Genomic DNA, 16,836 nt, shown 5'->3' on the forward strand with positions numbered 1-16,836 from the left:
ATCTCGAGAACGGTAAGAGCTAGAGACTTGAAATTTGGTATGTAGATATCAAATGTGACAAGGATGCGACACGAAACTTTGGTTAAGATCGGTGCAACGGTTGGCGGTATTTTGACCGCTTTTTGGCGATTTTTGACCGTTTTCTGGCGGTTTTCAGCTATACCGACTAATCGGTTAGAGATATTGTAAAAGTTTGGCTATAAGAACAAGAACACCCAAAATAAGCATCATTCAATAGGATGAGGAAAGGCGTTTGATTTTCCCCCCAGATTTTTTTTTTTTTTTTCTGTATTTCGATAGTACAAGGTAGATTGTGAGAAGGTAGGTTACTGTGGTTTTGTAGAAGGTGTAATATAGGATTATGTAGGTACTACCTACTTGACCATGACACCTTGGCTGGTACTGCTATCTGCCTATGACCGTGGCTGGTACACGTGAAGTTCAAGCTTTTAGGTAGGTACTTGCCTATTAGCAGACGGTTTTTTTTTCTTTCTTTTTTTAGGTTGGATTGTCGGATAGAGGGAACTGTAACGAAGGTCTCTGGTCTTATTGTCTCACGTCGCGTCGTTGTCCCGAAATCGAATAGAGAAAGAGGAGAGGACAGCCGACGAAATCTTGAAAGACGAAATAAGTTATTTAGAGAAAAATTCGCTCTGAGAGAAAAAATAAATAAATAAAGTGGTTTGATAAAGGGAACTGTAACTGCCAAGGTCTTATCGTGCCGAAATCGAAGAGAGAAGGAAAGAAAGCCAGCCGTTCCGAGAACGAAAATTATACGTTCAGGATAACTTCCAACCCGGTGGTTAATGCACCCGCATCCTAGCGCTTAAAAGGTAGATGCGCTACCCCGAAAAAACTAAATTTTTCGGGGGGAAAAAAATGCTGCCAAGATAAAGTCATGTTAACAACTCTCTTCTTTTCCACTGATTTCAGCCGCTCAAAACCTGCCACTCCGTCACCACCAGAGGTTTCACCATGGGGATTTCCAAACTGAACAGCACCTCCAACACACTGGAGGTGATATTCAGAGACCTTGGCATCACCGAGAAGAGCATAGATGGAGATTTGGCCATCCTGAAGGAGTGGTACGACAAACAGCCCCACCTGCCGCCCATTCCCGCCGAATTTGAAAGTAAGTTGACCTCTAAAGGTGTGTCCAAACATGGCCGACGCCACGGACGCCATCGATCGACGTCAACTGAACCTTACACTGCCTCGACAACATAGATTCACCTCTTCTCTTCGTCGATCGACGGGGTCGACTATGTGTGGACAGTGTGGACACCTGTACACAGCTTCAAACCGTAGAATGTATGCTTCACGTATAGAAGTATAAAAACAAAACAAAAAATCCTTGAAACTTTAATCTCGACACTCTTAATGAGTATTCCTTCTCCCATAATTAACTTTTTGACTTGGCGGGCGGCTCTACCGATCTCAAAATATGAAAGTTCCAACACCAAACAACTTTTAGACCACAACAACTTTTAGTTGAGACCACATGTCTACAGTTTGGTGTCTGCTATTCTGCACATTCTTAAGAGTAAATACCAGTTTCCTATACCTACCTTAAGGTATCGCTTCCTAGTTGGGTCAAACCTATCGAACTTAACCAAGGTTGGGGCCATCTTGCCCGTCGTTAGGTCTTCTTGTCAAGTTATGTACCCAATATACTTAAGTTTCAAGTTACCCAGGTATATACTTACGTTTCAAGATACCTATAAAAGTTTCCGTGTCGGACCAGAATAAATGGCTTGTTTTCCCGTCAATAAGTAGCGCGGTAATGTATTTGGTGTGATTTTCATATCTGGGTAATAAATGGCAGGTCCGATTTTAGGTTTTTTAGGTATAGATTTCGATCTAATGAAAAAATTATCTCAGGATGAGCCGTATTTTAGGATCAAAAAATAGTAAAATTTCACATAATAAAATACGACTATCGCTAGGCCGCGGGTTCGATTCCCGCCCGGGGCGGATTTCCTGTCTTCCTTCTCTCTTCGATTTCGGGACGATAAGACCTTAGCAGTTACAGTTTTCTAGAGAATCAAACCTCTTGAAAAAAAAAAAAATCGAATACTTCTTCCATCAGTCTTGGTTTTCGTTGTTGTTGCCAAAACCATTTCGGAGCCACAGCAGGCCCAAAGTCGCCCTAATTCTGGGCCTGATCTTCATCATCTGAAGAAAAAGCGATCGCAATATGTTTTTTTTTTCCGAAACCATCATTTATATTTTTATTTATTGAGCTCATATCTCATATGTAAGCAAGTCGGTTCAAATCTGGTAGGCAATTATCCTGTGGCAACTAGGTTGTTACAAAACCTACACTTCCAACGCACTTATGCCCGATCTTACCACGGAGAGTGTTACACTCGTATTTATGAACAAAAATGATCGTTCTTAGATCAGTCTCAAGTCAAAATTGACCAATCAAATGCCTTGAGACTATGCTTAGCACGAACTTAAGAGCCAGCATTTTTCTTACCACGGAGAGTTTAAGTAGATTCAGAGTTAAAGACATATGGGACTGTGTAAATCAAATGGGTGACGTCAAAGAAAACCCTTGACACTGTGTTAGTGGTAAAATCAGCCATTAAGGTCTTAAGTAAGAGTATACTGCCTATAGCTTCGTATCTTATATTATAAGAACGAGATCCATTCACAGTTCATAGTTCACACACTGATCGCTCTATCTCTAGAACCACAACACCTAGTAATAATTCAGAGTTAAAGACATATGGGACTGTGTAAATCAAATGGGTGACGTCAAAGAAAACCCTTGACACGGTGTTAGTGGTAAAATCAGCCATTAAGGTCTTAAGTAAGAGTATACTGCCTATAGCTTCGTATAATTTATAAGTCCATATTAGTTATCTATGTTGGTTCCTACATATCTACGCACTAAACTGTTAAAGTTCTGTCTGAAGTTAGATTTGTGTTTTGATGTCCACTCTTTTATTCATAATAGACAAATAGACCGAAGTTCTCGAGATTGAATTTGATGTAGATTTCTTCTGTTCATTCTTGAAGTTCTAGATAGGTATTTTGAATTTTTGACTATTTCGAGGTCGGCCCTGTTTAGCTGTAGGCACTTTGTAAGCACGCAACTACCATTATTAAATTATTATCAATGACTGATGAAGTGATAAATAATGTTTAACCTGATTTCTGATAGACTGAATTTTAATTAAAAGTTTTGCTTAACCTAATCAGTTTACGTTCAAACGAATCATATTGGTTATTCAACAACATCACAGAAATTTTTGTGGATCCATTTAAAGTAGGCACCTACCTACGTTTCGTTGACTATCGAACTTAGCCAGCCTAGTTACCTACCTTGGAGGTAGCACGCCTGTCTTGTATTAAGCGTCGCTGCGCTGGTTCAACTTCCGTCCGGGGCGAACAACCTAAACAGATAAGGTTCGTTCTCGGAACGGCTGACTTTCTTCTATTCCGTCTTCTGTCTTACAGTTACCTCTATCAAACCTGTTGAAAAAATCTAATTCGATTAAGAAATTATTCTAATTCTGATGTTTAGAACTTATTTTGATTCTATTCAGAACTTACCTATATCTCTTGTTTCGCGTGGTTGAGAGCATGAGATGGAAAACCTTGAGCTTTATCGTGCCAAAGTTTCTTCCTTCTCCCATGAGGTGTCTATTTGATCAGCCTATAAGAAATCTAATCTAATCAACTAAGAGTACATACCTAGGTACTAGGCATGTTTATATCTACATATATTAGGTACTTAGTGTTGTGCCTATAACAAATCAACTAACATTACCTATTAGATACTTAGTGGAAACTTTTCCATGTGGGTAACAAATCAACCAACATTAGTAGATACTTAGTGGAAACTTTTCCATGCGGGTAGCATTTGTACCACGTGTTTATATTTATACAGGGTGGCCAACCTCTACCTATGTGTCTATCAGGGGAAAAAATCAAACACAAGGAAAGGAAAAGTATAAATAATAGGTATGTATCAAGAAATTGTATACAATTTCTTGATAGTTGTACTCATTATATATTTCCATTAATAGTTGTACTCATTATAGAGTAAGGAGTTCGTTATTGGTTTTTAAATGAGTAGCGGTCCTTAAAATCAATAGATGAGTTCTTTTGGAAGGAATCCAATTGAGTTGCGCCTTTAAAGTCAAAGCAATTGCCTTAATTCTAAAAGATTATTTTTTCAGTGTACCATAATAGGACTGTTGACTCAACAATTTAAGCAGACGCACTAGCCTCAAAGCTAACTATACTCTGGCGGAAAGCCAGTTTGTGTGAAAAAGAACTTCCATGTTTGTATGGGAAAACTAAAAATCCGTCGGAATCGGGTGCATAAAAAAGAAATTTAGCTAAAATAATGTACCCAGACTCCCCTGAATCATGTTCGTGTGTTGGCCTGTTGGCCATGTGTTAGTGAGGCCAATCCATGTGTTGGTGAGGCCAACAGTCCGAGTAGCAAAAAAGTGGATGCCCTTATAAAACATAAAAAATTGACCCTAGAAGTATTAAGCATAAAAAAAGGATATTACTCGTAAAGTATCGAAAAAAAAGCTAGACCCTGACCTTGTCCAAGATAGATATACAATAGGTACCTATACATCGAATCTGCCCCCCAGAGGAAAATAACCGGTAAAATCAGTTTTTAGTCCTCACTGAAGTGAAGCAACGTTGCGCGTGGTTAGCATCCGGATAGGTCACCACTTGGGCGGCTGGTTTTCTCCTATCCTGTCTTTCTTCTCTCTTCGCTTTCGGGACCAATAAGAAGAAGACCTTAGCAGTTTCAGTTCCCTCTATCAAACCCCTTCACACAAAAAAGCTTGTTCAATGAGGTGCGTGAAGTTAGCACCACAACTTTTGCTGCGAATTTGTACCAAAGCCCATCATTTAGTACCCATTTTGTTCCATCAAACCGACCTTAGCAGTTTCAGTTCCCTCTATCAAACCCCTTCACACAAAAAAGCTTGTTCAATGAGAAGAGTGGATTAGTGGATGTAGAACCAGTTGAGATAAAATGACTGTAGGTACCTTGGAGTTGTAGGGTGAGTGTGGAGTGTACATTGTATAATGTAGACTTGTAGACAGATTTAAAATGGATGCAGTACGCTAATTGCTGACATTTGGGTGTTAGATTGGGTGATGAGATGGTAGGTTTCTGGTGAAACGCGATATGCTAATTCCTAATATCTAAGAATTATTTACAATGTAGATTGTAGGTACATATATTTACTTCTGGTTTACCTACTAGTAGTTCTGTGAATTGTGGACCTCCCTCATGCAGACTCTTTTGCCAAAACTGAAGCTAACCAAATGAACAATGAGAAGAGTGGATTAGTGGATGTAGAACCAGTTGAGATAAAATGACTGTAGGTAACTTGGAGTTGTAGGGTGAGCGTGGAGTGTACATTGTATAATGTAGACTTGTAGACAGATTTAAAATGGATGCAGTACGCTAATTGCTGACATTTGGGTGTTAGATTGGAGACCTCACTATCGTTCCGTCAACTAGGTACTTATTCCTACACGTTGGATGTATCTGTAGACAGGCCCGTATCTAGGATTTTACCAAGGAAGGGGCCAAGAATCTAAACAGTGGCTTACCGTGGGGGGATGCTCCAAATTAAAGTTACAGTTAGATTGGACCGGTTTCAATTTATCTTTGGGGCATGGAAAATTCAGGAAGTACTTTGTCACTTAAGTGGATATAGGTACCTACAATGCCTACCCTTCTTAACTTCTTCCATTATTTATTGACGATTGTGGTAACATAAATTGAAAAAAAAAACAGGTACCTATTTTATTTATGTACTTTTGCATAATATAAATAAAATTACATATTATTAATGATGAACTGTTCCTAAGTTACTTTAGCAATTTGTAACCAGAGATAAAATTTACCCTAATAATATACAAAAGGTGTAACCAAAACCAACATCAGTGGTGTAGTGGTTAGCATGGTGGACTTCGGATCTGGAGGTTGGTGGTTCGAGTCCAAGTCAATAAAATTTAGCGTAGTGCATTAAGCAGGGAACGACATTTGTGACAAGCATTTCTGCTTAACACAATGATGAACTAGCGGGATTCCGGAGCGAAGTGACGAAATTCAGCTAGTGTATGTATAGATAGTAAATACAAAATGACATACAACGTATGAATATGTATAGGAGCTTGAACTTGATAAAATGTTTGACTAATTGACTTTACCTACAAAATTAATCTCATACCCACAGTCAACTGAATTCAGCTAGTGTAAGTATAGATAGTAAATACAAAATGACATACAAAGTATGAATATGTATAGGAGCTTGAACTTGATAAAATGTTTGACTAATTGACTTTACCTACAAAATTAATCTCATACCCACAGTCAACTGAAGTGACAAAAAAAAAGGAAGGTTAATGTCAAAGTTGACTTTGATCTAGTCAATGGTACCTACTCAATGTTGAATGTTAAATTGTTAAGTAGGTACCTACTTTTTGGTACCTACTCGTACAGTGTCTAATCAAAAGTTGAAAAAAAACACACTCTTTTAAGTCTCTGTTCGATAGAAGAAAAAACATTTCCATGAGAGCATGCAAGACGTGTTTAAAAGTTATCTCCATGGACTGTGCATTGGTCTTGGTCAAGGTTTCAAGGTTGTCAAAAAGATTATGGTTAAAAAAACAGAGTACCCAAACCACAAGCAACTTTTTTTTCTCTGGCTCTATCGAAATGGTGAAGTTCAGGTGGTCAGGTCAGGTTTCTGCTAATACAATTGCTACCTATACATAACCTACCTATGTACCCACCTATTTATGTTATGTGCGAGTAGATACCTTTAAAGCTGTGTCCACACGTAGTCGACACCGTCAATCGACAAGGTGAATCGTACCCACCTATTTATGTTATGTGCGAGTAGATACCTTTAAAGCTGTGTCCACACGTAGTCGACACCGTCAATCGACAAGGTGAATCTATGCTGTCGAGGTAGTGTACGGTTTCAGTCGACGTCGATCGATGGCGTCGACCATGCGTGGACACAGCTTAAGACTTTATAGCGCTGCCAATAAATAAATGGTGATAGGGAGGCAGGTACGTACAATTTCACAACGAAGTGGATTCTAAAGCCTAGTAGGTTCCCATTTTTACTTTCCTTATCCTATAGGAAGGAAAGTACCTAATGTAACAGTGTACGGTTTCAGTCGACGTCGATCGATGGCGTCGACCATGCGTGGACACAGCTTAAGACTTTATAGCGCTACCAATAGATAAATGGTGATAGGGAGGCAGGTACGTACAATTTCACAACGAAGTGGATTCTAAAGCCTAGTATATAGGTTCCCGTTTTTACTTTCCTTATTCTATAGGAAGGAAAGTACCTAATGTGATCGGGTCAAAATTTCGATGGTCAGTTTTTAGTGCCAAAGCCCAAAACACGTTTTGAGGTCCCTAGAGCCTAAATCCAAAGTTTCAGCCATTGGTCCGTGTGTGTGTCTGTCTGTAAATTATTATTATATTTTTTTTCTATAGGCTATGTAAGAGTTCAGGGACTTTTTTGAGGTCGGCCCCAGGGGGGCCAACTTTAAAATCTTAAATGAGAACTCCCTACTTGTGATAGTTGTGATACATCATATCATAGCTCTGGTACAAATTTGAGCTCGATCCGACAAGCAGGGACAGAGTTATGGCCTATTGAAATTTCCATTTTTCCATGTTCTCCCACCAATAGAGGAAGCACCAAAAATGGGAAATTCAAATCGATTGGTGATTTGTGCTTCAAATAGGACCCACTAATGGTTCCTATTGAAATTCAAACCCAAAAATGTAATTTAGGTCCTGATGGCCTCCGGGGGTAAAAATGGATGTCTCAAAATTTAATTTTTTGGTCCAAATTTCAATAGGAACTATTAGTGGGACCTATTTGAAGCACAAATCACCAATCGATATGAATTTCCCATTTTTGGTGCTTCCCCCATTGGCAGGAGAACTTCGGCCCTGGTTGTTCGATCGAGCTCAATTTTGTACTAAAGTAGGTACTACGTCCTTTAACACCTTTGATATGATGTATCACAAGTAGGGGGTTCTCATTTAAGATTTTAAAGTTGACCCCCCCCCCCCCGGGGGGCCAGCGGGGTCAAAAAATTTGTATCATGCAAATGATTGATTCCGTGACTGGCTGTTGCGGGGCCCACTCAACCTCGTGAGGAAAATGAGTAGCTATGTAATAGAAATGCTCATAGCGACCGATGCCAACATTGGGCGCTGGATTATTGATATATTGTGGGCAAATCCTACAATGCTGCAGTGACCACCAAAGTTGTAATACAATAACACAAACAAAGAAACGGCATTTTATTTATTTATTTTTGTGATGTAGGTATCATGTAGTTTATCAAAACCTGACTGATGGTTGGTAGCAATCACTTCAGCGTGCACAGAAATCACAGAATGCCTGTGTAGTGCGTACAATAAGTTTGATTGTCTTATTTTCTTTGTTACAGAAGCATCAGACAACGAAGATAGTTCCAACGATAGCAACAGAAAACCAAGTGGTGAGTTATTCAAATGAATCGTGAAATAGGTATAATAATTAATAAATAATATTGAAAATTGGGGTGCACTCAGCCAGGTTGGGAAACTTGAGAAACTGGTTGAAATTCCATCACAACATCCCTCGGTGGTTTAATGGCCAAGTCGCTTGCCTGGCAATCAGGAAGGCGTGGGTTCAATCCCAGCAGAGGCAGGATATTTTATCCTCACAATATTGTTTGATAACTTCACCGCTGTAGTAGTAGTAGTAGTAGTGTTAGCCTGATTTGATACATATAAGTGGTTTTTCACTTATTTTACTGATGTTCACAGTTGCTCCCATCAATCTGAATGTACACATCGATTCTTCTTTCGAAAAAACCCATTAATGATCTTAAGAATGACTTTTCCAAGTTGATTATTCTTAAGATTCCATGTCTAAACAATTTTTGCATTGTCAAAATCGTACCACGTGACCGAAAAATGGCACTCAAAGTCGTGTACGTAAGTGACGTTACGCCCTTTTTCCCAACTGAACCTACTCTACTCGTCCATTCGTAAAAAAACTCTTGAACTGGCAAAAATATGTTAGAGAACTGCCTCAATTACCTGGGAAACTAAGTCATATTTTGCTCTAAGAGGAATTTTAATGAAAGATTTCGTCCTTGATTGGCCAAATGCAGAACTGCCTCAATTACCTGGGAAACTAAGTCATATTTTGCTCTAAGAGGAATTTTAATGAAAGATTTCGTCCTTGATTGGCCAAATGCCGAATACATAATCCATTATTTAACGATAGAAAAATATTGTGGTGCTCGGCGCAAGGTTCTTTATAGCATTTTATTTCGTTTCTTATTGTTTGGTGCTATTGTGTTGACCTAGCACTTACAGCATATAGTTTGACGAGCTACTGCTATTCTATTTGATCAACACGTGGCGCTAATTTTATTTTGAACACTAGAATAATAAAATACATTTCCATCTCCCCATCAATAATGAGGCGTTTTTTTGTTTAGCTGATTTTTTTCATTTATTGTTTTAGATTGGGTCACCCGGATTGAACGCTAAATAAAATGGAATGACCTTATCAAAACCTACCAAAGAAAATAATAATAATAATAATAATAATACTCGGTCAGCTGATTCTGAACAAATAACATTATGTAGGTATATTACATACAATTGTATGGCTGGGGGACATTAAACAGGGAGTAGACCAGCCTGAATTTCCCTTGCTAAAGAAATAGCAAAGGTTGAGAGGGAAGGGCATCCACTCATAAAATTTGTAGCCAAAACCAAATGTCAGCCCAAAGAAATCACCCTAGTTAGGGCTAATTGAGAGGCTGACGAAAAACGTCGACACCGTTTGTACACGGGAAAAGGCGAAGAAGAAGAATGTAGGTATGTATATTACATATTCCAAACATGTTCAAAATAGTAGACGACTGTTCAGGTTAGGGCGAGCTTGATATAGAATATTTTAGCGAAATGAAAAACGCTTCTATTTCAAATGAATAATATTTTTCATAGTTTGTATTTTTGTTATTATTGTGTTTAGTTACCAATGACGACTCGATAGAGCACAATTCCCTTGAAACCGAAATAGTGTTTTCTTATTGTAGCAAGTCTAGCTTATTGTACGGGGTCACGGACTCTCCCTGTAGGCTTTTTTTGTGATGAAAAAGTCGAAAGATAAATTTCATTTATAAAATTGATCTAGTGTCTAATTAGTTACTATCCTTTGGGAATCTTTGAAAGCCTCCTTTTTAAAGGTTCTCTATTGATAGTGTCAAGACTTCCTAAGTCTGGAGTAGTAAGCAAATTTGTTGCCTATGTTGAGATTCCTAGACATACTAATTTACACATATTATGAAATTCTTGCCTATAAACCGTGTTTCAATAAGAAGGGCCGATGTTGACAGTGAATAACTCAATGTCAAATGTAAAAGAAAACATGTTTTGCGAAAATCATATTACAAACCCTTTGGCAATTTTGTATGGAAGATACCATCTGCCAAATATTCACCGCAGGTGAGAGAAACGATAAACCTGCTGAAAGATGTTTCTAGGTCGCATCATTACTCGTAACAGCGAGGTCAGTTTGACACCAAAATTATGCGTTCTAACCCCTCTGGACCATTTCCTTTGGGGGTTTCTCTAGAGCACCTATGCGGAGGTATTACATATCGAAAATGTTGACCATCGGATAGAGTTTTGTCGTCCAAGCCCTGGTGAACATTTGGCCGAGTTTATGATTCACACATAAATGGCAAAGGGTTTATAAAGTGAATTTTTCATTTTCCTTTGTGTTATTCACTGTTACTATTGGCCCTCCCAATTGGAACACCCTTTAAGAATGCTAAATTCTTTGTATTGTTTCAATTGTTTATGACCCAAGACGCATAAGAATTTGGCTACTTGCCTTTGTCTCCTATAATGACCTGATTATACGTATATACTCAAATTATATTTACCGCCTCTCTTTCCCACGATGTTTTTTTGTCCTGTTTTATTATTTTTTATTACCTGTAATATGTATAAAAAAGTCCATCAAGAAAGAACTGACCATAAAATTATTTGTTTTTCTTATTTTTCCTCCCTATAATACTCCTTTTCCAGTTTTCCAAGAAGAGATTGTTTTAAATCAATATTGGAAACATTGCGGCGGGATAAACGTAACGTTACCAAAAGCCTAGGATAAACACGATAAACGTTACCAAAAGCCTAGGGTAGATTCCTAAGGTCATTTCCAACAAAAAATATTCCATAACCTGCCACGGTGGCGTAGTGGTCAAGACGCTCGCCTGGTAATCAGGAGGGTGTGGGTTCGATCCCAGCCGAGGTATGGAATTTTATCCTCATTTAACATGTGAGTCGGATGAATGAAACCAGAGCTCCACATCAAGTTGCTTTTTTCAGAACTCAAAGTGGGCAAGAGACCCCAAAAAAAGCCAAGGAAGAGATGGGCGGATGCAGTCAAGAGTGACCTTGGAGAACACAAAATCAGTGTCAACGTGTGGAGGCAGGTCGCAGCTGGTCGAGACGAATGGCGAAAGGTTGTGAACACCAACATCAGAAATTGTCAAGAAATGTCAATAAAAGCCAAGCAAGACAGAAGAAGAGACAAAAACCAAGTTGAAGACAATTATTCATGTAAGTGTCCGTTATGTACGTTCGAACGTGAAGGGAAATCAGGACGGCAGTATGTTAACTCACATATCTCTCAATCACACCGAGGGCAGAGAGAAGCTGAAACAAGGAAAAAAACCTCTGAATGTACAATCTGCTCAATATCCTACAGCTTAAGAGCAGGATACACGTCATATCAGACATAAACATCCTGAATTGGACACCAACATCCTTCGTCTAATCAGAATATCCAGGAACATGCCACGGGAATCCATCAACACAAGTGCTGAGGAAGTACTCCAATCCCAGCAGTTTTCCCAGTCCAATATCAATGAAGAAAAGACTCAACCTGTGGGATGGTAATGTCAATGTGGGAAGCAATGCAGATCAAAGGCCGGACTCTTAGCACATCAATGAGGCAAAGGCTGTACCAGACTATCAAGGGGACCAGCATCATCGGCTACGATGGAAGCTCCATAACATGTATGTATGTATATAAAAATAGAAAGTAAAAAAAATAATAATAATAGACTCTTGAGTGGAAGGCAACCACTAGGCGAGGTTAACGCCTAAGGCGTTCTCTACCACCTAACCCTTAGAGCTCCATTATTATGTGGTCAAATTCTCAAATAAATGAGGATAAAATTCCATACCTCGGCTGGGATCGAACGCACGCCCTCCTGATTACCAGGCGAGCGTCTTGACCACTACGCCACCGAGGCAGGTATGTATAATAATGTATGTATGTGTGTACTACAGGTTTAAATGGGAAAAGGTGGTATACAAAATACCTCAAGAACGGTATGCTATCCCGGTATGGTCCAAGGACGCGACTGTAAAAATTTGGTAAAAATCGGACAGTCACTCATCCAGATATCAACCAAAGTCATTGTTACTTAACCCTTTTTTCGTGAGAAAAAGGTGGTAGGTACCTAGAAATGTGTGACATCAACCGCCACGAGTCACTCTGTTATCCCACTACTTTATGGTTTGTCTTATATTTTCGTCACATACTGTGTTTTAAACGCAATGTGTCAAATTATTTTTATTGTTTCTATATTATATTTTGATTTTATTTTATACTTACAAATTCTCTAAACACAAGTTATTGAAATAAAAAATATTATACTTAAAATTAAATTCAAACTTCTTCAAATCTTTGTGTTGTATTTAATAGGTAAGGCCTGTTTAAACTTGTCGTTCAGGGGGAAAAAATTAAATAATCGTGTCATGCCCAAGTGGGAACACTCTCATTAAAATTACATTCGGAAAAAAAATCGGATGAAACTCATGACAAGTAGGAACGGGCTGTTTTCAGAAAGGGCTAGAATTTATAATCCTGACAAAAATTTTGTCTAGGGCCAGTGGCCTATTCTACGAAAGACTCCTGTGTTCCACGCGCAGAAAATATTGACAAACGGAGTAAATTCTGCACGTGGAGTAAATTGTGAGACACTTGAAGGTTAGTTGAGACGCTCGTCAAGTTTACATACCTTGGTCATCATCCATACTGACCTACGGATGACGGATAGATGGTGGCGAGATTTTTTTCATTTTACTTATTTTATTAGAAATAATAGAGAGTTTTTGCTCCTATTTTTTGGTATTTCTCAAACTGCTGTTTTCAGTCTTGCTTTTTTATTATTATTATTTTTTTGTAAAACCATTATTTATGTTCTTTGCTGTTAAGTTTAAAACTAGGTAATTCTACAAGACCACATAGCTACCTACTGACCCCGTAAAAAAAGCAACACTGAACAGCAGTTTGAGAAGAAAAAAAAGCCAGTGTGAACATCACACGACTTTCTATTACATTTGCAGAATACGTAAGTATTTGAAAAGAAATAGAAAGTAAAAAAAAAAAAAAAAAATGTAATAAAAGGGAAATTTGTTGACACAGGGGAGTATCGAACCCGCAACTTCTCAAATGTAAGTCAGAGAGTGCTAAAAGTAGCACCATTCGATTCCGCGTGAAAAATCACATGGGATCAACTATTCACATGCTAAGAAGCAAGGACACTAATCAAACACCTCTACAATTCAACGGCGTAGGAAACGATGGAGAAGAAGAAACAACGACACTCAGATTGGTTTGATGAATCCAACGAAGAATGCCCGTGAAAAGAAGAGAAAAGCGCACGAGAAATATCTATCCTACCCTTCAAAGGAAAACAACAAAGAATATCAAGAAAGCAGAAGAATATGTTAATTAAGCTACAATCAGACAAGTTCGAGACAGCTGGTGGGTCAATAAGTCGAAAACATTGCAAGACTTTATAGATAAAGGCAACTCCTTTAACCTGTATCAAGGTATCAAAGAACTAGTTGGACCGACACGAAAACCGTTAAACATCTTAGAAAAAGACAATGGTGAACGTATAGAGAATGTTAAAGATCGACTTGAACATTGGGGAAAATATTTCGAAACCCTATTCAACCAAGAAACGAAAACGGATATCTCAGCACTCGACAACCTATCTCTGAGCACAGAAAACCCGCCAGGTGATAATCCACCCTCTCGTGATGAAGTTGTGGATGCTCTCATGTCACTTAACAATAAAAGCGCTGGCAATGACAACATTATTGCAGAAATGTTGAAAGCAGGCCAAGAAACAACAGTAGACCTACTATATGAACTGCTCCAAAAAATCTGGGCGGAAAAATCGATCCATAAAGAATGGACTGAAGCTTTGGTCATCCCCATCTTCAAAAAAGGAAAAAAGAGTCGATGTGAAAATTACAGAGGAATATCCTTGTTGTCTGTACCCAGCAAGCTACTCATTTACAACCGGTTATATCCCTACATTGATACACTACTACTTGTCTCGCTGGAGGACGTAAAACTGAGACAAAACCAGCCCTGTCAAGCCACAGACAATAACACTGGCTCTTTTGAGGGTACCTGCTAAAATCATTTACAACCGGTTATATCCCTACATTGATACACTACTACGGGATACACAGTGTGGTTTTCGTCGAGAAAAGTCTACAATAGACATGATTTTCACATCTAGACAACTAATTGAGAAAGCAATTGAGCAAAACACCTCACTTTCCATTAGATTTATCGATATTCAAAAGGCCTTTGATACTGTGGATAGAGAAATTCTGTACAAAATACTAGAAAAAACAAAGTGTCCTCCAACCACACTGGAAATTCTGAAATCCCTACACACAGAAACCAAATCACGAGTTCGCACTGAAAACGAGACATCGCCCCATTTGTAACGAGAACTGGAGTTAGGCAGGGGTGTGTTATAGCTCCCCTCCTCTCCATCCTGTACATGAAAATTATCATGAGAAACATAGCTGCAAAACAAATTGGGGCAGTTGATATCATATTCAGAAGTAACCAAAACCTCTTCAACAAAAGAAATCTAAAATCAGTCAGTAAAACAACTCAAGCGAACATACTAGATCTGATGTTTACTGATGATTGAGCTCTTGTCGCCAAATTATTATAAACAAGTAATACTAGGTTGGTAATACTGACGCAACGGAGTCAACTCAACTCAGAGATCTGAAATCCATTCTGTCTATTCTATTTAAACATACAATTCATGTTGACAATGATATTTAGAGTAATAAGCTAATCTAATAGCTTGTTAAACGATGTCTCATGTAGGGTAAATAATAATTTATTTATTCCATCAAGTAAGTATAGGTACATTATAATATTGCAAAAGTAAATACATGAAAGAAGAGGTAGGTAGGTATAATGAAAAGTTCTGCCATTTCTGAGCTCATTTATGTTATTGATTTTAAGTAGGTCAGTATTAGGTAGTTTATTATTTTATTTTTTCTTAGGGCACAGAAATGAATGGATGATGGATGCCGTAAATAAATTTTTAATCCCGGGGGTAATATTGCAAAAGTAAATACATGAAAGAAGAGGTAGGTAGGTATAATGGAAAATTCTGCCTTCTGAGCTCATTTATGTTATTAATTTTAAGTAGGTCCGTATTAGGTAGTTTATTATTTTTTTTCTTAGGGCACAGAAATGAATGGATGATGGATGCCGTAAATAAATTTTTAATCCCGGTTAGATCACTTTTGTATGGCGATAGGATGAGACAGTATGTATTTCAGCCTAGGTCTTGTTCAACTTTTATTTAATAACTTATTATGTTATTATATTCTTTAACAAAAATAAACACTATTGTACCCTCATCTTGGTTCCAAGGTAGGTACCGATGAATAAATAAATTAAATTATTATATTCTTTAACAAAAATAAACACTATTGTACCCTCATCTTGGTTCCAAGGTAGGTACCGATGAATAAATAAATTAAATTGTACGAATATGTCCTATTTACAAACTATTGCACAGATATTACTATTACAAATTAATGAAATATAAATTACACTCTTAACAAATGGGAAAAACTAGGTATACACAACATGAAAATTCAATACTGGTGAAATATTTAAATACTCGTAGGTACTTATTATAATTAAATAATTTATGAAACTAATCACTCTTTGCATTTAAAGGTGATCTTTTTTTACCTTTATAAAAATAAAATAACAAATACCCCATTAGTTTATTTGACGGGTTAGTCTTAGTCCCATTGTACAATAAAAAATACAAGAAAATATAAAAGCAAAATTGCAAGAAATTAGTACAAGAACATCAATCAAAATAAAAAGGAAAAAAATTAAAATACAATAAAATCAATCAGGTTAAACATACCTATAAATTACCTAGTTTGGTTGGGGAATCTAATGAAAAGGCAAAATATGAGATTCCACCAATCTAATAATGTTATAAAGCCTCCATCAGTCTATCTCGAGGTGTTAAGAAGAGTAGACCACCCTGTATATTGCCTTATGCCGAATAAATTTAATAATCATTTGATATGTACTTTGCACATTTTGATCACACACTATATTTTGAAGGAAGCACATGTTCTGAATCTTCTTTCTCCTCTATTGGCGTGATAGTTCGACCACGTTGGCTGCCACGGGACGCTAGATTTGTAGGAGCTTAACTCATCTTTTGGGGCAGTTGCCCCTAGACCTAATCCTCGGAGTGGGCTTTTTGTGTATGCCTGGAGTTGGCCCCGCCCCGAGGCCCGGCTAGGCTGTGAAAAACGACCCTGCAGTTTGTCGCGTGACTTGTTATTTCGTCCGATAGAGCACAATTCCCTTGAAACCGAAATAGTGTTTTCTTATTGTAGCAAGTCTAGCTTAT

The 16,836-nt window shown here is 37.9% G+C and overlaps 1 protein-coding gene and 1 long non-coding RNA gene across 3 annotated transcripts in view; both read left to right on the forward strand.

Annotated features, from left to right (window-relative positions):
• The window catches only part of LOC103507588 (dystrobrevin beta), a 45,097-nt gene that overhangs the window by 18,919 nt on the left and 9,342 nt on the right, over positions 1-16,836 (forward strand). The gene's annotated exons all lie outside the window — the stretch shown is intronic.
• On the forward strand, positions 15,506-16,465 carry LOC108252185. Its single transcript, XR_001809466.1, has 2 exons — positions 15,506-15,824; positions 15,908-16,465. It is a non-coding gene; the product is annotated as an uncharacterized LOC108252185 (long non-coding RNA).

This window comes from Diaphorina citri, unplaced genomic scaffold (genome assembly GCF_000475195.1).
Source record: "Diaphorina citri unplaced genomic scaffold, Diaci psyllid genome assembly version 1.1 scaffold327, whole genome shotgun sequence".
Lineage (NCBI taxonomy): Eukaryota > Metazoa > Arthropoda > Insecta > Hemiptera > Psyllidae > Diaphorina > Diaphorina citri.